The sequence below is a fragment of the Mixophyes fleayi genome, chromosome 1 (genome assembly GCF_038048845.1).
Source record: "Mixophyes fleayi isolate aMixFle1 chromosome 1, aMixFle1.hap1, whole genome shotgun sequence".
In the NCBI taxonomy this organism is placed as follows: domain Eukaryota; kingdom Metazoa; phylum Chordata; class Amphibia; order Anura; family Limnodynastidae; genus Mixophyes; species Mixophyes fleayi.
In genome coordinates, this window is record NC_134402.1 from 199089269 (window position 1) to 199106478 (window position 17210).

At 39.8% G+C, this 17210-nt stretch overlaps 1 protein-coding gene across 6 annotated transcripts in view; it reads right to left on the bottom strand.

Moving 5' to 3' along the window:
* The window catches only part of TCF3 (transcription factor 3), a 112564-nt gene that overhangs the window by 74383 nt on the left and 20971 nt on the right, over positions 1 to 17210 (bottom strand). The gene's annotated exons all lie outside the window — the stretch shown is intronic.

The window sequence follows — 17210 nt, forward strand, 5'->3', positions numbered from 1 at the left end:
TCTAGTGATTAATTTATAATGCATATGGCTTTCACAAATACCATCTATTGTAATGTTGCCATCAAAACGAGTAATTGTCACGCGGCATTCTTGCATTTTAAATGTGGTGTTAAAACTTTAGAATGTAGTGGTGGTAATGATCCCCATAACAAACAATTCATATTTTGAAAGTACTTTTTAGCAAAAGTGCATTAACAGCAGATAACTAAATGAACCCTCAGATCTTGTAATACATTTTAAAGATCTTAGTGGCATATTCAATTGGCTGCGTTACTGATAAAAGTAATGTGGCGTGCGCACCATTACCGTCATTACGGTAATAGTGCGCATAATTACAGCTATTACGGTACCTTTAACACTGGATTTCAGCTCGCAGCTCAGGGACTTGCAAGCTGAAATCCGGCTTAGAATTACCGTAATAACGGTAATTTTTAACGCCGCAGGAAACACCAACAATTGAATATGCCCCTTAATTTTCTGACAATTGACCATGATTAGTGACAAATATATTAAATGCACGCGGTATATTAAAATCCAAATATAAAATTTTGTTTGTGGTAAACAAAATAAAATTCAAGATCTGAAGTAACATTACAAAAACAGATGTTCAACAAATGAAATCATCAAAATCAAAATTGATCTTACTCTAAGAAAGCAGTTATTATACCAAATTATTGTTTAAAAAGGATAAAAAAAAAAGTTTAAGAAATAGCAGTATGTAAACAAAATATATATTTATCATTCACACACACACACACACACACACACACACACACACACACACACAGGGGTGGGCTAGGCACCTTGGTGATGGTTTAGAGAGTAAAGTTTCTATTTTTGCAGATGACACTAAACTCTGTAAGGTAATAAAATCAGAGCAAGATGTAGCTTCTCTACAGAGGGACTTAAATAAACTAGAGGATTGGGCGGCCAAATGGAATATGAGGTTTAACACAGATAAATGTAAGGTTATGCATTCAGGGATCAAAAACAAGAACGCAATCTATAAATTAAATGGAATTAATTTAGGAGAATCTATAATGGAAAAGAATTTGGGAGTGCTCGTAGACAGTATACTTAGCAATAGTGCTCAATGTCAAGCAGCAGCTGCAAGGGCAAACAAAGTATTGGCATGCATAAAAAGGGGCATAGATGCAAGGGAAGACAGTGTAATTTTGCCACTGTATAAATCGTTGGGAAGACCTCATCTTGAATATGCAGTACAGTTCTGGGCACCACTCTATAAAAAAGATAATTTGGAACTAGAAAGGATTCAGAGAAGGGCGACAAAATTGATAAAGGGTATGGAGTCATTAAGTTATGAGGAAAGGTTAGCCAGTTTAGGCATGTTTATTTTAGAAAAGAGGCGTCTAAGGGGGGAGATATGATTACTATGTACAAATACATTAGGGGTCAATACAGAGAGCATTCATGGGAACTTTTTACCCCAAGGACCATACACAGGACACGTGGTCATCCCCTAAGGTTAGAGGAGAGGAAATTTCACAACCAGCAAAGGAAGGGGTTCTTTACAGTAAGGGCAGTCAAGATATGGAATTCATTGCCAGGGAAGGTTGTGGTGGCAGATTCAATAGATATGTTTAAGAAAGGGTTAGACAAATCTTTAGCGGAAAGGTGTATCCAGGGATACGACCGTTAATTTAAAATGAAGGATAGTAGTGGATATAGGGTAAAAATAGGACTGCAATATTGAGTCTGGGGGGATTTTCGCAATTGAAACAGATTGGCGGTTGCTTACTCTGGATTAATTTCAAATATAAGTGCAGGATCGCAGGAGATCCAAAATAGGTTAAACTTGATGGACTGGTGTCTTTTTTTCAACCTCATCAACTATGTTACTATGTAGCTGTAAAATCCAAAATACACAAATATTAATATATATTTCCAATAATCTAATAAATTAAAGAATTACCATATTTAGAAATGATACAGCTACTTTTGGTTTTATCATATTATTCATTGTTAAGGCAGTTTTCAAAGTACTTCTTGCTACAAAGATTCTACAATCAGAGGAGGTCTGCAACGCTGCATTTTCACGCCACTCCTTCAGTCTGTAGTCTGGAAGAGCCAGAAAAGAGACGGTCAGTTCAGCAATGAGTGCAAGTGGTTACATGTCTATACAGCTGAAGACTGAGAATACCCTTTGTGGGGGGAATGCTTAAAAGGGAGGCAGTGTGCAGCTGAAAGAGCAGAACCAGTGGAAAGATAATTAGTAAGGAGGGGATTGGAATTAACTATTTTTTGATTTATCAGTGCTTCAACTCCATTTTTTTGTCACTCAAACCTTGGTAGTATAATCAGTGGGTCATTCTGAAACACTGGAAAACTGTGTATACTTTGCTCTGAACTGCAATTTATACCGCTGCATGCATTTACAACAGACATGTGCTGGCCCAGGAACAATTATCCTGATACCTGCACAATCCAGTTATGTATGGTAGGTGGTGTGAGAAGGTTCTGCAAAAGCACTCATCTGAGTTGAGCCCATAAAATATGCCTTTACTATAGTCATGCAATGTATACAAATGTGTAATGTTTTAGATACCATGTATAACTAAATAAATATATAAGCAGGGTATATTAAAAGATGTACACACACAAATTAACACATGACTTTCAGGCAATTTTCCCATCTAGTGGAGATTACAATCTAAACTATCACATTCAATCCACTGAAAGAGCAATGAATGGCAACCAGTAGAATTACACTATGGAAAATCAATTAAAAAGGGCTGGAATTAGGATTGAATTTGGCATTAATTGGACATGTCGATAGATGAGGGTCTTCCCCGTCTACCTTGTGAAGACAGGTACTAGTTTCAATAATCAATATACATTGCCTAGTTTTCAGAGAATTGCTCATAATCTTAAGTGCCACAAACAGTTACTTGAATGTGCATAGTAATGCCACTATTCATTCTTATACCAATTTCAAACAGAGACATGGACCCGGGAATAACCCAGGTCATCTGTGTGAATAGGGTGACCCAGGTTCACGACCGCGGTTATTCCTAGTTTGGAGCCAGATACACTGTGGTCTGTAAGGTGTCCCGGATTATTCGACATGTGTTGACTTATAAGCAGCTCATTGGAGAGGCTCAACGTAGCAGGGCAGACATGGGTTCAGTGTAAAAGGTAGCAATTCAGGATATACCAGAGACCAAAAGTGTAGTGTGAAGAGTTGCGACACAGGTTGAAAACATGTTCATCTCATGTCTGAACCAGGATTTTGGTGAGAAAGGGGTATAACTAATCTTTGATCTCTCATTAGATCAGAACCATAAGCAAGAACTCAAGCAATTGACTAAAATTTGCTTTTCCTCAAGCAAATAATCATTTAAAAAAAAAAAATTATATATTGTTTTCATGCAAACTTTCTCCAATTCAACGATTAAAAAATGCAACTAGACAGTTTACTCTAAAGCGTGAAGTAATATGCTGGCACCTTCTAATGTTTATGCTAATTAAATAAATTGATTAGAAATATATACAGAGAAAGAAAATCCCTTAAATTACTTTATATTAAGTACTTCCTTCAGTCATATGTACACTTTGTATGAAAAATTATAATTCAAATTAAACAATAAAAAAAAAAACAAAAAAAACAAAAAAACAATTACTAGTTGAAATTTGCTTAATCCCCTCAGTTTCTAGGATCTTTTAGAAAACCTAAAAGTTATAAAGCAGAAAGGTTTTAGGGAGAAATTTACTTTCAACAGCACATATAAATTGCATAAGGTCAGGCCACATTGAACAGTGAAGAGGTAGGAATTAAAGAGGAAGGATTGCTTTCAGTGGTTTTCAGATGTATGAAATCTTGTCTTTGTTATGACAACAAGAGGAATGAAAGGAGTGAAAACAAACTCTAGGGCATTGATCTGTCCCTTGTCAAAGATTGGTGTGCATTGAAGAGGACCTAAAACCTCAGTGGCATGATTTTTATTTACTTTGTACATGATGTACTAACTATATCTATATATCAGTAAGCCACACAGTCTCCCTTTATACTCTTCTCTCCCAGTGCTTTATAATAGTATGGTGCACAAAGAGTGGTGATGTAAAGTAGAGCAGCAGAAGAGAAGACATAACCTGACCCACCCAGCAAAGTACCAGAAGCATTGACCTGTGGGAGGAGAGGAGAGAGAGTAAGAGTGGCCATCTACCATCTGCGCACGCGCGCACTTTTTTGCAATGATCTAAGGAAATGCTGGTGTTTAAAGCGATTTATTTCAATGTATAAAGTAAATAAAACCCTCTATCTTGATTTCTAAGACTCAGATTTTGAGAGAAGAAGGTATTGTTACAACCCATGACATTTGCAAGAGAAAAGAAAACAAAATACAAAAAAAAAAACAAAAAAACACCACACTACTGAAAAAGAGGCATATTCAATTACGTTTCTGGTCTGCTGGATCGCGCCGCGAAGTTAATCCACGGTACCGCAATAACAGATTTTGTACCGGAATCCTATTTGAATATGTCCCCGAGCATAACTTTTAAAGACCAAGTCCAGCGAACATTCTTTAAATACTGTGAATGTGTATTAAATGCAGAAGCAATAACATCTTACTCTTACTAACCCAGATACAGGAGAGGTTTGCCCTGCTGCGAAACAAAAAACTTACAAACAACTGTCTTTTTGACAATTCCCATACTGCAGTTGTCAATTGGTGTCCAGCCTACATAATCGTTTAGCAATTGTTTCATACAGTCTCTTACAAAATGGTAATTAGCTGGGTAGAGCAGAAAAGTGTATCATGCATTATTTTCATTAGAAGGCTAAATTCTGACAAAACAAGTGCTGGCAAAAGCATAAACTATCCATGGGATACAGAAGAGTCACACCTTCATATTACAGGAGAGGCTTTGGGAACCATAAACAGAATACATATAATTCACAATGCAGTAACTTTGGGTATCTCAGACAAGACAGTAGGTGCAGATAAGGATATTTATGAGCATATTCAATTGTTGGTGTTTTACCGTTACAACAGTAATACTAAGCCGGATTTCAGCTTGCAGCTCCCTGAGCCGCAAGCTGAAATCCAGCGTGAAATGTACTGTAATAACGGTATTTACACGCACTATTACCGTAATGGCGGTAATAATGCGCGCGCCGCATAACTTTAGGCAGTAATGCCAACAATTGAATATGCCCCTTATGGGCCTTTTCACAGAAAAAGAAAAGTCTCTAAGATACAGTGTAGTTAAACATTTACTAGTCACTGTATTTTCATTTTAAAGAAATTAAAACAAATGTTATCAACAGTTGCTTTGTAAAAGTGAGTGAAACACTGTATGAATTACCAACTAGTAAGCGTATACCAGAAAAATTACCCTGTGGTCAATGTACACAGAAACTGTTGACCACTACCACAGAAATGTATAGGTTACTTTTCCTAATCCATTTAATCATGGATTCATATAAATAAAAAATTTTTTTTAAAAAAAGGCAAGCAGCCACATTGACATACCAAAAAGTTCTCTTGCAGGTGTAAATTGAAAAATAGTCAAGTTAATATCATAAATACTGTATCTATTACTTGATTTAACATGTTATACTCAGCCTTGACATTTATCTTTCATATTAATCAAAACATAACGTTCATGGAAGGGTAACTTATGGGTGGACCTGCACTGCATGCAACTTGTAGAATTACTACACAAAAGAAAAATATATAACGCACCAGGCAGATCCCACAACTACTAGGGGAATGGTTAGAAAAACTATGAGAATTAATTTTATAGCTCCTTTATGAGGTCAAATACCCTAAAAGTGGTGCACTCAAACATCTAAATAATTTGATATATTCAAAAGAGAAAAGGGAATATGTATATGGGGCACTCCAGAAATCAAATAACTAAAACAGTGGTTCCCAAACGTTTTCAGTTCGCGGCACCCTTAGAGTCTCCATAATTTTTTCAAGGCACACCTCCAAAATAATTACTGATCAGTACCGTTTTATAAGTAGTTGGTCAAAATAATGTAATAAGTATTTAGGTCTGGACAGAAATACTTAGTAAGTTGTTTGCAAAAATAATATACATAAATCCAAGGGAAAAGAATATTTTTATATATTTTTTTCCAATTATATTTCTGTCAAAGAATAATATACAGCTAATTTTAAGAGGAATAAGATCAATCAAAATAAAACAAAAACCATGTACAAAATCACTCTGCGCCCCTTCATCAACACACTCTGCGCCCCTAAGTTTTTAGAGTTTTTTTTGTTCCTGGCCACGGCACCCCTGTGACAGCGCCGCAGCACCACTGGGAGCCGCAGCACACACTTTGGGAACCTAGGAACTAAAACATTTTAATTAATATACATTAAAATAATATTATATATTAAAAACAAAGTTAGCAAAATATTAAAAAAAAAAACGTTAATGGAATAGAAAACCTGAATAGTAAACTGAACTAGCAGATTATATGCTAGAACACGTCACTGGCCCTATATTATATAAATGTCCAAAGGTGTACCCAAAAGAGTAAGGCTGAATCTTTCTTAGCCTTTACTGAGCAGCTATAGTCTGATTCCACTATATACACAGGGTAGTGGAATCGTACAAAATGAATAATGCGAAACAGACTCTGATACTCTGTAACTAGTTAAATCTTTGTGTGATCAAGGGAATGACATTATGTCCTGTGCAATATCCAATAGTTCTCAATATGTTTGCATCTGTTTTATCATAGCAATGAGCAAGTAGACTTGCAGAGATCAGAAATGATATGTACAAGCATTGTATCTATATCTATCCAAAATGTTTGATATTTAGGGTTTTCTGGATAAGTTTTGTATCCCATATTTTGGAGCATTATGTGCAAAATATAAAACATTTATATTTAAAACTTTACAGCACAATACAAATAATCTATGCATATTCAAATGATAATCTAGATTTTAGGGTTTAACAATGACATATCTTTATCATCAAGCATAGCAGACAAATTCAGCAAAACTCAGAAGTCAATACTAGTATCCCAGTATCTTCCCAACAGGCAACTTACAGAATGTCACATCAAATCAATGTTGGATAGTACTTGGTACCTTGTGGACAGACTACCTATACTTCAAAATGTAATGTTATTACAGCATTTTAAGCTCCACTTCCTTGCTTACATTCAAAACCTTCCCAGTCTGTCTCTCTCCACACTGTCACTGCCATTCCTCTATTCATTATAAACACTGACTGAAGGAGGAGGCACTACTATCATGTCTGTGTTTAAGACCTAATCACAGAAATAGCAGTCGTCGCAACCCCTTCTCTTTGCTTTTGGAACTTCTGGGTAATCTGTTTACAGAGAAGAGATCTTAAATTTGTATATACAGTGGGTAAAATAAGCATTCAACCCTTTTCACATTTAATTTTTTTTACATCATGGAATCAAGAAGATTTATTTGGAAAGGCTGGTGACTAAAGAACATTAAATTATTTTCAAACTAACAGCCAAACACACAACTAAAGCTTTCCTTAAATTAAAAAAAAATGCAAGACAATTGTTTACATACGGTACATATTATTCAGCACCTCCATCCCCTTGTTTAATTTTTGCCCATTCCCGTTGCAATATTGCATAGGTTATATCAATTTGAAAGGGGACTACAAGTGAATAGCAACTTCCAAATCATTCCAGATTCCCAAGGAGATTGGGCCATCAAAGGACATTTTTTTTGTATTTAACCCACTCAAACTACGGGTTTCCCTTTTTTCATTTTGCAGTTTGCCTTTTGACACTTGTCCTCATAGAAAATAATCTACTTAGTCCTACGTCTCTGGTAGACTACAGCAAGTTTTCTTCAAACATTTGTCTGTATTTGCGCCCTCTATGTTGCCCTTTTTTTTCAGGCCTTTTCCAGTCCCTGAAGGAGAGAAGCATCCTTATAGCATTATACTACTACCACATTGCATTAAACTAGGGGTATTGTTCTTGGGATACTGTGAAGACGACAGCTAGCACTGTGGCCAGAAAAGATAATTAATGGTCTCAGAAAATATAATCTACTTTCATTCAGTGCGTGTGTGTGTCTCAAATACTTCTGGGCAAACTGTAGGCAATTTTTCATGGTCTTCTTCATTAATGGCTATTTAGCTAGTCTCCCTAACACAAGTGACCTTCGCGAATGGATGCTCAGTTTTGAATGCCACCCTATACCCTACCAATTCACAAATGGGTTATATTCATTCTAGGACTTTATTATTGACTTGACCATGTTACGTGGGATTTCAACATGCTTTGAAATCGTATACGTTTCCCTTGATTGATGGCTCTCAATAGCCTTTTCTCAGGATTTCCATTATGTTCTCTCACATTCTATATAAATATTAGGTAAACCCATATGTGGCTCTGGTAAGAGAAGGTCTAAATATATATTTTATATCTATCTCTCTCTATATATATTTCACATCATCCGCCTGGCATGTTGGTGCATTCCAATATTGTAGATAAATGTATGGTATGGGAGACTACAATTTACACTTGCCTACTTTTCCTACTACTTGCCCTAGAAATGGTGAAAAGAGATGGGCGAACATGAAGATGCATTCAAGTCATCAAGTAGAGGAGACAAGGCTTATGCTGATGCAAATAATTTAATAATTTTCATTACACTTGCCTACAGTGCTCACTGATGCGAGCCACCTTGTAAAATAATCCCTGCTCTCACTGGAGTCTGGGAGGTTCTCCAAATACTCCTAGACAGAGTAAGCAACTATATTTCAATTGTAACTGTTTTGTGCCACATGTATTTGATAGATTACAATTTTACGACAACTCATTGCACATCACTGTAAATTACGCTAATGTATACCGTCTTTTACATACGATTCACTAGACTATTGCCCCAAAACTATTTAAAAAAAAAAAAAAAAAGTAGGTGAGAAGTTACAAGTACTCCCCCTTATATTTTACATTTTGACATTGCTGTTGCACAACTAATTGAAACAGGAACATTTTACAGTAGATGCTCAGTATGTTATTGACTAAAACAAACTATTGATCAACACAGTGTTAGGTTTCCAGTAGCAATTTACAGGGAACAGTTGGAAAAATATTACACTATATAAGAATCTACGGTCATAGGTGATCATATAGATCAGGTCTAGGCAAGCTGTGCCTATCCAACTGTTGTGGAACTATAATTCTCATCACACCCAGTTAGCTGTCTTGGGCTAATGGCAACATCCTTCTGCATGGTACAATCTTCAACATTATATATGTCTGCAAACATTAATACACTATAGGTGGGTGGGGGGGCGGTGAACATTGCCTTGATGTTCAGATGCGCCTACTGCAAGCCGTTACAGTAGGAATAGATGCTAATGGCACGATGCATCTCCGTGGACATTTCAGCGACACCAGGTTTGGCAGAAACAGCTTTCAAGCTGAGAGTTTTCAGGTGGGTTTGAAAACCAATCAGATTCTAGCTATTTATTTAGTACATTCTACAAAATGATAGCTAGAATCTGATTGGTTGCTATAGGCAACATCTCCATACAGATCATTTTTGCGCAAGTAACACTGTACTGTGGACTACTACTAAAACATTTCCTTTGCAGCTATGTGTATTGTGCTTTGCATTGCTGCCCAGTTTAAGGACAGACATCCTGCAAATATCTAATCAGCCAATGATGTGGCAAACTTGACGCATAAAAGCATGCAGACATGGTGAAAAAGTTCAGTTGTTATTCAGATCAAACACAAGAATGGAAAAGACATTTGATCTGATGGCGTTTGACCATGGAACGATTGTTGGTACCAGACTGGGTGGTTTTTTAAACACAACAGTCTCTAGAGTTTACAGAGAATGGTGTGCAAAACAAAAAACATCCAGTGAGCATCCATTCTGTTGGCAAAAAAATGCCTTATTAATGAGAGGCCAGATGAGTAGCCAGCAACTGAAATAACCATGCGTTACAACAGTGGTATGCAGACTAGCATCTCTGAACATATGCCGAACTTTCAAGTGGCTGTACTACATCAGCAGAAACTAAAGTGTGTTCCAATCCTGTAAGTCAAGTACAGGAAACAAAGAAGAAAGCTGTCTGGTCTGACAAACCTTGAATTCTGCTGCAACATGCAGATAGGATCTCAATTTGGTGAACCACTGGATACATCCTGCCTTTTGTCAAAGATGCAGGCTGGGGGTGGCAGCGTAAAAGTGTGGGTAAGGTTTTCTTGGCACACATTAGACCTTAATACCAATTGAGCATCTTTTAAATGCTACAGGCTGTCTGAGTATTGTTGCTGATCAGTCTACCTATCTTCTAAGCATCATCCAGCAGAATAACACGCCATGTCACACATCATCTCAAGCGGCTTCCATTAAGAGGACAATCCATTCAGTGAACTCCTGTGCCCTACATAGCCACCAGATATCAATATCAAAGCACTGTTGGGAAGTGGTGGAATGGGAGAGTCTCAGCATGAATGTGCAATCTGCTATCATGTCTACATGGACCAGTTCAAACCTTGCAGAATCTATGCCACAAGTAATTTATATCCAGGTATTGATTGTCTTTGAGGAGGAATCTCTAACAGGGTAGTAGATAAAAGTTGTCCACTGATCTTTGATCTCCTGCACTCTCACTCAAACACTAGTTTGTGTTTTCTCATGTATAAACCTACTTCTATTTTGTACAATTTCCTGGAGACCAGCTTTGTCCGAGAAACTCAATCTCCTACACAAAACAGTGCGGCCACTGAAGACAAAACCTATCCTTCACTAAAATCTAAAGTGGCAGATTGGAAGGCAGAGGGAGATGCTACCTGTGAGCATCAGAGGTCTCACAGATCAGTTTTTTTTTGTTGTTGGTTGCTAGGAACAGTGACATATAATACAACATCACTTTCTATTAACCATCCTTAGAGTAGGAAAAACATCTGTAGGAAGTTAGGAGGGTAATAATATTCAATAACGAGTTTTCAGAAAAAAAGAAAGATTTAATAACTGAATGGTAAGTGTACACAAAAACTTATCCACATTAAACATCCAGAATTGTATTTTGCTTTCCGAACCATTAAAATTCAGAACACAGTGTGCATTAAAATATGTATAAAAAGGTCATGTTTACGTTTGTATCCTGCAGAGATTTGTCTTAACTTCTATTCACTTATTGATTCAGAGATGCATGCATGCAATTTAGCCAAACTTTTGCATACAACTGTTTATGACCCTATCTATGTAGCTCATATGATAAAAAAAATATAAATAAAAATGAATTATCTACATGGGTATTATGTATAACACATATGTGCAGACTTCAGTTTCCAAAAACAGTCTGGTTTAATAACGCAAAATATACCCTAGAATAATAGTGCAAAAGACGACTTTTAAACTGGCTATATCAATAGAGAGACGTTGGAAGTCAATTAGAAAACTATATCCACCAGCCCCTCTAAATGACTTGAGCTAAAAAATAAAAAAAAGAGGATGTACTTACGCTAAATCCGTTTCTCTGATTCCATCTGGGGGACACTGCTTACTATGGGTTGTGGAGGGGAGCTCGGGAGTTGGCACCTAGCTAGTTAACTTTAGCACTGTTGACAGACCCCTCCCCTCTACAATCCCCCTGCCTCTTCCTCTTCCTGTCAGTTAATTAAAAAGCCCCAAGGAGAAAAGGCCAAATCAACCAAAAGCACACAGAAGAAAAGCAGAAGGGAGGGATCGCAGTATCCCCAGACGGAATCAGAGAAACGGATTTATCGTAAGTACATAAATCCTCTTTTCTCTTTCATTCAGTCTGGGGGACACTGCTTACTATGGGGACGTTCTAAAGCAGCCCCCTAAGGGTGGGACCACTCTGAAAGCCCCGCTCATAGAGCACTATAAGCGAAATTTGCATCCGCAGATGCAAATACATTAAACTGATAAAATTTTGTAAAGGTGTAGATAGAGGACCAGGTGGCTGCCCTGCAAAGCTGGTCTGCAGAAGCCCCACTTCTCACTGCCCAAGATGCCCCCACCGCCTTAAATCTCTCTGATACAGGATGGTTAGCCTTGATGTAACCTGAGTAATTGTTGCCCTAATCCATCTCGCAAATCACTGCTTAGAGGGTGGCATGCCTCTATGTTAATCAATAAGGACAAACAAACACGTTACACCGAATTTTGGAAGCTCTCTAACATATAAGCGGAGAGCCCTAACCACACATAATATATATACCCGTATACACCTGATCAGACAGGTGTATACGGAAGCTGTCCGAAATACCGGAACCACAGTTTTCTGGCTCAAAAGAAAAGCTGAAACACCCTTCGGAACAAAAGAAGGGAGAGTTCTGAATAGCACTCTGTCCTCATTTTTGTAGCATCAATTATGTTGTGGACAGGACAGAGATCCCAACTCTGAACATTTACGAGCGGAAGCAATGGCTAAGAGAAACATAACCTTGCAGGTTAGAGACCTAATCTGCCGGAAGTAAGGATTTAAAGAAAACCCTGTAAGCATATGAAGCACCAGGAAAAGATCCAATAGTGCTGTAGGAGAAGTGAAAGGAGGCTAGATATGCAAGACCTCCTGAAGAAACGTCCAGATGTCTGGCATATCTACTGACTTCAGGTGGAAGAAACTGAAAGGCAGAAACCTATACCTTTAAGGAGCCTAAGCAGAGACCTGCCTCAAGACAACCCTGAAGAAAAGGCCAGAATTCGGATAAGACGAAAAGAGGACGTATGACAAGACCTATTGTCACACCCTGTGACATAGACTCGCCAAATGCGATGATATATGCAAGCCGAACAGGCTTACAAGCTCATAGCAGAGTGTTCACTACACTGGGGGAAAAAACCCCTAGCCCTCCAGAGCCTGGCTACAACAGCCATGCGGTTAAATTTAGCCGAGGTAAATCCTGGTGAGGAAAAGGACCCCGAAGGAGAAGATCTTGTCAGTGCGGAAGACGAAGTTCTTGCCCTACTGCCATAAAGATTATGTACACGTACCACACTCGCCACGGCCATACAGGTGCTATCAGAATTACCGAAAGACCGCCTTGCCTCACTCGTCTGAGTACTCAAGGAAATATGGGAATTGCGAAAAACCTGGGAAACTTCCTGATGTGTATGGAGGCCATGATATCTATATCCGGTAGAACCCACCTCTGAACCAGAGACTGAAAAGCTTCCGGATGGAGGGACTACTCCCCTGGCATCATCGCATTGCGACTGAAATAATCGGCCTCCCAGTTCTTTATTTCTGAAATGCACACAGCCGAGATTGCTGGAACACACTGTTCCGCCGAAGTGAATATCTGAGCCGATACCTGCATTGCCGTTGATCTTCTCGTTCCTCCTTGTCTGTTGACCTATGTCACAAAATGGCATGATGGACTGAACTCTGAGAAGATGACCCTGGAGAAAGGTTTGGGCCCCCCAAAGGGCCAAAAGGATTGCCTTCAACTCTAATAAGTTGATGGATAGAGAGGACTCCTGGACTGACCCTGGAGCCGTAGATGAAGGGATACCACCCCAACCCTTGAGGCTGGTGTCTGTGAATTTCACGTATCCGGAGGCAGAGAAACTTCTGGCACTCCAAATGTAGGTGGGATCCCGACCCTCCTGTGAAGAGATCCCACTACAAGCACCGGGAATAAGCACGACCGAAGGGGTCCGTTTCGAAGGAGACCAACATCTTCCCTTGGAGACGTATGCACAAGTGTATTTAAGGACTGGGAGAGGACAAGACCTGCGATGTTATCCTCTGAACCGACCTGATCTCTTCTGGCAGAAACACTTTCTGCTGTTTGGTGTCCATGCCGAGTCCCAGGAAGATCCTGCGTTGGCGCGGAATCACCTGGGATTTCCTTGAGTGTATTAAACACCCATGGCTCTTGAGGAAAGCTATGTGAAGGACATGTACAGTTGCAAGCAAATCTCTGAGGCGGATCTTATGAGAAGATCGTCTGAGTAAGGCACGCCCTGAACTCCCCTTGAATGAAGACAAGCTGCCATTACCGACATTCTCGTTCCTCCTCGTGAAAAACCCCTGGAGCCAAGGAGAGGCCGAAGGGAAGAGCCCTAAACTGATAGTGAAAGGCCCCCACTCTGAATCTTAGGAGAGACTGATGACCGTTCCAGACAGGAGCGTGGAGGTATGCGTTCTTTATGTCTATGGAGGCCATAAACTGATTCCTTTCCAATCCGTTTATTACTGACCTCCGGGACTCCATCCGAATTTTACCCACTTTTAAGTGGATATTTAGGTTCTTTCGATTTAAGATGGGTCGAAAGGAACCGTACGGCTTCTTGACAACAAAAAGGGTTTGAATAAAGCCTTTCCCTTTCTGGATTACTGGGACCCTGGAAATAACCTATGCTGAAAGAAGAGAGGCGATCCAATTTTGTAGTACCCGCCTACTTTGTGTAACTCGAGCTAGCAGGGTTACAAAAAGACCATGCGGAACAGGACCCAAGAGATCTATCCTGTATCTCCTAGTTATACTTTCCCGAACCCAGGGATCCTGAGAAGACGCTGTCCACTGTTCTAGAAAAGAGACAGGCGCCCTCCCTCTCGCCACCTTCTGGTGGGCAGAATGGCAGTCAGGCTGCAGGCTTCTCCTGAACCTTGGAGGCCTGACATGAAGCTGAGAAAGAGGGTCTACCTCTGACTGAGAAGCTTCTAGAATTTGAGTGGTCTGACGCAGGATGACTGGCCCCTAGGAAAGGAGGTCCCCCGAAAGGACTGCCTAAAGGAACTAAAACGCGGGAGGTGGGCTCTACCCACATTCACTGGTAAAAAGGTGTTCTCCTGGCACCCGTTTACTGAGAAATCAAACCCTGTAATTCCGGCCCGAACCAACATGATGCAGAAAAAGGAATGGTTTAGGGATTTCTTAGATTCTGTATCAGGCTTCCAGGATCTCAGCCATAAGATTTGTTTTGCTGAAATTTTCGAAGCCTGAATAGAGGAAGACACAGACGCTGTACTCTGAGCTGCCTCTTTCAAAATGTAAAGTCCGGGGGAGCAATTACGAGTTCTGCAAGGCCTTAGCCAGATGCTCTGCCCATGCTTCCATGGCTCTAGGGACCCTAGCCGAAGCAAATGTGGGTTTAAAGGAAGAACCCGCTGATACAATATAGATTTTTTCTGAGCTTCAATTCCGCAGTTAGTCTGTCCTGCAGTGTTGCAGTGTCTAGGACCGACAAGGTAGCATGGGGGGGGGGCTATACGGGCTACAGGTGTATCCACCCTAGGGATTCCTTCCCCGTGAGCCAGGTCCTCTTCCTGTAATGGATATAAGGAAGAGAATCTTCTGGAATAGAAACCTTTAAATCAAGTTGTTTCTGTATTCCCTCAGCAACATTGTGCAATTCCACCAACGGAGGAAAACGAATAACCTTTCTTCTGGGCTTCTTAACAAGACTTCTGTTTATAGGACTAGAATCCTCCGACTCTGGGAGGTCCAAGGCCTGCTTTACCGTTAATAGCAATCATCAATGGCCTGATATCTGGCAGTTTTTTGTTTTTTTTATTAGACACGTGAACCTGATCAGGATTAAATTTTGTTTCCCCTTCCTCAGAAAAGGATTTGCGGATCTACACAGATTTCTTTTAGTAGGGGCCAAATATGTGGATTCAGACTGGTCTAGCTTGTTGAGACATGTGTCTGATCCGTTATGAAAAAGAGAAGGGCCTGCTACAGTCATTCCCTGCAGCAGGACCCCCCCCCCCCCCCCCCCACCTTATCCAATATAGAAGAAAGTGTTGCTGAGCTTGTCAATAACTAAGTAGATTTAGTGAGAAGCTGAGCTAAAGAGTAAACTGACTGTGGTAAGTAAACCTTGCATTTATAACAGGTAAAATATTTTTCCATAGGACCTTTTCTTTTATCTAACATTTTACAAAGGAAAGCGTCACAAGCACACCATTTGACTTGAAGGAGACAGAGAAAAAACAAGTAATCAACTAATCTACAGTAAAAGTTGCACTTGTTCCTTTAAATAAGCAATGTTATTTGCGTTTTGGCAAGTAAGAGTACTATAATATTACCCATACTAGCAGCACTTTGTCAGTAAAGCAATACAGTTTTTATAAATGCTTAATAAAAAAGACTACTTAGCCAAAAGGCCAACAGGAGAGAAATCCACCAGCCATGTCCTGATGCTTGCCCGCACAAGGCAGTCTCTGTTCCCGGGCTTCTTCTTATGCTCCAGAAGACCGGAATACTGCCCGTAAATTGAAGAGCAGGGGAGTTCTATATAATTTTAACTCCCCCTCTTCCATATTCTGTCTATTTTTTTTTTTTTTATAAAAATAAATAGCAGAGTAATGGAGACCTCGAAAAGATTGAGGTCTCCTGCAGCGGTTATGACCCCGATGCCACCTCCTATTACTGAGGGGGGATCTTGCCGCCTGTCTTAACTGCGGGTGTCCGATCCAAGATGGCCGCTGGCATTTCTTTTAATCCGATAACCGGCGCTCTATGCCTGCAGTGGCAGCGCTGGTTATCGGGGAGGCTTTGAGAGTGACAGCGGTCCGTGAGACCGCTTGTCACTCTGTTCCAGATACCCAAGGCTGTGCCAGCGAGAGCCCTCGGCTCTCATCTGACAGAGCCGTGTCTGCGCTGCCGGCTGGGAGTGTGCTCTCTATGGTAGAACACACTCCCAGGTCTGCCTTCAAAATAAAAGTCTCTATTAAAAAAAAAATTTAAGTTAAGTTAAAAATGAAATGTAAATTAAATAATTAGCACTAGCACTAAAATAGCAGCTCAACTCCTTTGGGCACCTAGAAAAAACTGACAGGAAGAGGAAGAGGTAGGGGGATTGTAGAGGGGAGGGGTCTGTCAACAGTGCTAAAGTTAACTAGCTAGGTGCCAACTCCCGAGCTCCCCTCCACAACCCATGGTAAGCAGTGTCCCCCAGACTGGATGAAAGAGAAATATTAATATTGTATTTTATTATAGGTCAACTCTTACTGGTCCTGTTCTATAAAGCAGTATATTGTAGATATTAACATTCATTAATTTCACCATTGAAAACCTAATTGTACACTATGGGGCTGATGCAGAGCTGTTGGCAAAATCGGCAGAAATAACTACGATGCGCCCATATTGGCAGCACACTGGTTTATAAGTCATCATCATAAGCGCCCTGTAGGAGGCATATCTTTTGCACCTACAGTCGTTTATATTATGCAAGTCCGCATGGCCAGGCCGCATTTGCCTAAACACGCTTTTACTTACTCTG